The sequence below is a fragment of the Echinops telfairi genome, unplaced genomic scaffold (genome assembly GCF_000313985.2).
Source record: "Echinops telfairi isolate 266 unplaced genomic scaffold, ASM31398v2 ScPeMD7_7458;HRSCAF=8496, whole genome shotgun sequence".
In the NCBI taxonomy this organism is placed as follows: Eukaryota; Metazoa; Chordata; class Mammalia; order Afrosoricida; family Tenrecidae; genus Echinops; species Echinops telfairi.
In genome coordinates this window covers 43,668,582-43,672,524 of record NW_022111358.1, presented here as the reverse complement: position 1 = coordinate 43,672,524, position 3,943 = coordinate 43,668,582, and positions in this window count along the sequence as shown.

Here is a 3,943-nt window from a genome sequence, read left to right as displayed (position 1 = left end):
GTGCGTGCATGTGTGTGTGTGTGTGTGTGTGGTATGGTGAAAGGACACCAACACAGACGGGCCACAGTGTGATCTCCTGCTCACAGTCCCTGCTGCCCAGCGCTCTGGGCGCAGGCCCTAAGGTGCTGTCCACCCCAGAAGACCTTGGTGCTAACACCACGTGCCACTTCAGCGCCTGGCGTGGCTTTTTGCCTCTGCAGCAGCTCACATGTCCTGTGCTGGGCCTCGAGGCAGAGTGAGGAAGCCCCTGCCATCCCAGCTTCCCAAGTCCCCATTTCCGTGTCCGCACAGCCACTGCAGCCTGTTGATGATGGCAGGGCAGACTTTGTCTCCAATCCGTTGGACGGGTAAAGCCCTGCTGGGGGTGGAGAAAGCCTGGGTTTCCATGGATGCAAAGACAGCCCCTCTGCCCATGGGAGTCACTGAGCCCGCTCAGCCAGGAAAGAGCGTGAAGGTGTGGAAGAGAAACGAGCTGGTGCCTGCGCCCCCCATCAGCAGGGCAGCGGCTGCCTAGCTGGGCGTTGGGAAGGGGCGGAGGAGGTGATTTCCATCTGCCAAGAAGCCCTGAAACGAGCCAAACAAAGCCGGCCTGCATCCGGTCCAAGCGTGCTGCAAGAGCCGTCTAACACGCCAGGTGGGCAGCGCAGCTGGGCCTGAGCTGAACTGTAATTAATCTTGAGCGAGAGCCCCAGGGAGGGCTTCTGTTCATCAAAGGCTCTAGCCCACTCTCTTCCCGGTGCACACTGGCAGGTACTTGAAAGCCAACCAGATGAGCCCACAGCGTCCCGAGCTGTGGAAATGAGCTATGGTGGCCCAGTGGGCCAGGATGGAGGGCTTTGATGGCTAAGGGACCCATTGGGGGAGCCTCATTGGAGCTTCTTGGTGGCCAGCATCCCAGCCGCCCTGAAGAGTTTGCAATGTGAGAATTTCAACTTAAAAAAACCCAACCAACCAAAACCACATGGAGAAGGAAATGCTCATTAAAACATTGCCCCGGGTGAGAGTCTGTGCGGATTCTGCCCTGAGATCTTCGGCAGGGAACGCAGCCGCCGGGGGCGCCCCTCCGTGTGAGCTGCGCTCAGTAGCGGAGCCATCTGTGGCTGGATGTGCCCACTCTCGTACGTACGCTCACTCTCTCAGGTGCCTCGTGCTGCTTTTGCTGCGGGGACAGCTGCTGGGCCTTGGGGTGTCCTCTGTGATCTGGCCTGGTGCTCCCACCCACCCATAGTGCAGCGCCCGTGTAGAGAGCAACATGGCTTCCTATCCCTTGACTCTAAGTGAGGGAGTCTGATTGTAGATTCCACCTCCTCTGGAAGCTCTTTGAGAAGCCACACCTGGGCGGTTTAGCCTCAGTGAGAGGGGAGACAGTGCATGGGTGTGCACATGTGCATGCACACACATGTCCTATACACACGCACACGCATGTCATATACATGCACACATGCCTGCACATGGGTGACCTATACCTGCATGTGTGTGGACCACCCGGGAGCAAGTGTGCCTCCGTGCACATACATCACAATGAGCCACATTGAAACAACAAACAAAGGAACCCAACTCCCAGCCATTGAGCCCATTGTGACTGGTGTCGACCTGGTAGGACAGGGCGGAGCCGGCCCTGTGGGTTTTCTATGCTGTCACTCTGGACAGGATTACAAAACCCGGTCTTTCTCCCGAGGAGCAGCAGAAGTTTCAAACTGCTGACCTGTGGTTAGCAGCCCGGTGCCCACAGTCACCCACTGTGCCCAAACCTACAACTCTGCCGCAGAGTCTCTTGGCTCACGGCGACCCTATGGGCGGCACTGCCCCCGTGGGTTTCAGCCACTCTTTGCTGGAGTAGTAAGCCTCCTCTTCCTCCCGAGGAGCAGCTGGTGGTTTCGAACATCTCACCTCGAGGTTAGCTGTCCAACAAGCGACCCACCGTGCCACCACGGCTCCTCCCGCTGCGCCAAGGCAGTGTGATGTAGCAGCAGCGGGCTCCCACTGGGCCGCCCTTTCCCTCGGCATGACTCCTCCACTTTTTCCACCCTCGGAGGCTGCCGTCTTGGTGGGTGGCTGGCTCGGGCGAGACTTGGGGCAGCTGTTCCCGATTGCTTTGTCAGTGGGCCTTGGACGACAGGTTTTAGGAAAGGCACGGGCACCTCTCACCTGTGGGGCCGTATCTGCACCAGCCCTAGCAGGGCCTGTACATGCACACACGCCTGCACATGTATGTCCTATACACATGCACACGGGCCAGGACGACGTGAACCTGGCACCTGGCCCTGTATTCCCTTTCATGGTCTGGGAAGTCTGCGACAGACCCCGGTCTCCTCTGGCCCCAGGGACACGTGTGCATCAGCTGTGACCCATCTGCCTTGACTTCATGCCTATCGTTCTAGATCCCTCCAGATGGGCCCCCTACGTAATCATCAGTGTTGATCCTGAGACCCTGGGACATCTCATAGTGTGGTCATGGAAGTGTTGGGTTGAAAACGTGCCCGTCTAGTCCTCTGCTTCTAGTCTGGGGTCCCCTGTTTGCACCAGCCCCTGCAGGGCCAGGACCGAAGGTGAGCCACCTCAGCCAACCAAACCCGCACAGCCACACAGAAGGCTCTGTGCTCTCCTCCACTGTCCCTTCACTGATGCCGGGGAATCAAAGAGAGGGGACCAAGAAATCTTCATCCCGTCCTTCCTGCCCATTCCAGCATGACCCTCTCCATGGGGTGTGACTGCCCGGCTGCACACGCTCATCCAGCAGTGGGCAGATGTTCCGGGCCGTGCGCTGAAGGCACCGGGGTGGTACCTTCACCACATCCCTCTCACTGCTGGTCTAAGGAACCCGTGATGTGTCATCCACAGTGTGAGCCCAGCTGGGCTGCTGTTTAGCCTGGTTCTGAAGCGCCGTCCAGGTACACTCAATGTCTGCCCCCGTCTGGGGACTGCAGCGGGGAGGGAAGGGGCCGACTGTCACCGAGCGTGCCAGTGGGGGTGGGGTGTGAAAGCCAGGCCTTGAGATGTCAGCCATGACCCTCGTGGTCTGCAGCGTCCGTCGGGCCCCTGCGTCTACAGAGAGTGGCTCCGCTATCAGCAAGACACTCTCCCAGATGCCCCGCGTTTGGGATGAGCTGCTGGGAGAGCTAGAGGGTCTGCCTGCTGGGAGTTCCTCTGGAAACTCATATTTGCCAAGTGGAACCACCGCTGGAAGAGACACCTAGGCAGCTCATCTCGGCCCAGTGACCAGGCAGCAGCCCCTCCCAGCAGGGCAGCCGGGGAAGCCATCATTCTGGCTCACCTTGGAAACCAACCCCCAATGCCCACTGCTGTTGAGTTGGTGGTGACCCACACCAACCCGACCGCTCCGACTGGCGCTGCCCCCGAGGGTTCCCATGGCTGAACGCGCTCTGAAAGCTGACCAACACGTCTTTGTCCCGCAGAGTGGGCTGCTGGGCTCCAATGGCTGGGCTTGTGGTTAGCAGCTTAACCACGGGGGCACCGGGGCTCCCTGTCACCCTGGAGAGGATGAAGCAGAGACACTAGCCCCCGGGTTCTCTCTGCCTCCTGCCCACACCCAGGGGCTTCCCCTCCTGTCTTCTCAGACTGCACAAGCTCTGCCAAGGACCCACCCACATCCCAAGCCTGTGCCCAACGTGAGCCAACTCTCTTATCCCCGAGACCTGGGCCGCAGGGCCCCCATGGCCTGCCCTGTGCCTCTCTCTCTGAGCCCACTTAGGTCAGCTGAGAGCCTGCAGGATCCAGATAGTGAGATTGCCCTCTAGCCCGTGGAGGGACTGACCTTTATTCCCTGGGCTCCCAGTAGATGTAGCATTGTACTACCTGGTTGAATGAGGCTAGAAATGTTAAGTTTTAATGTTTGCTTTGCATTCCCTCTTGGATTAACAACAACAATAACAAAAAGCAAAGAGTAAATAATTCCTAAAGTGAACAGAGAGATGCGGGGGGG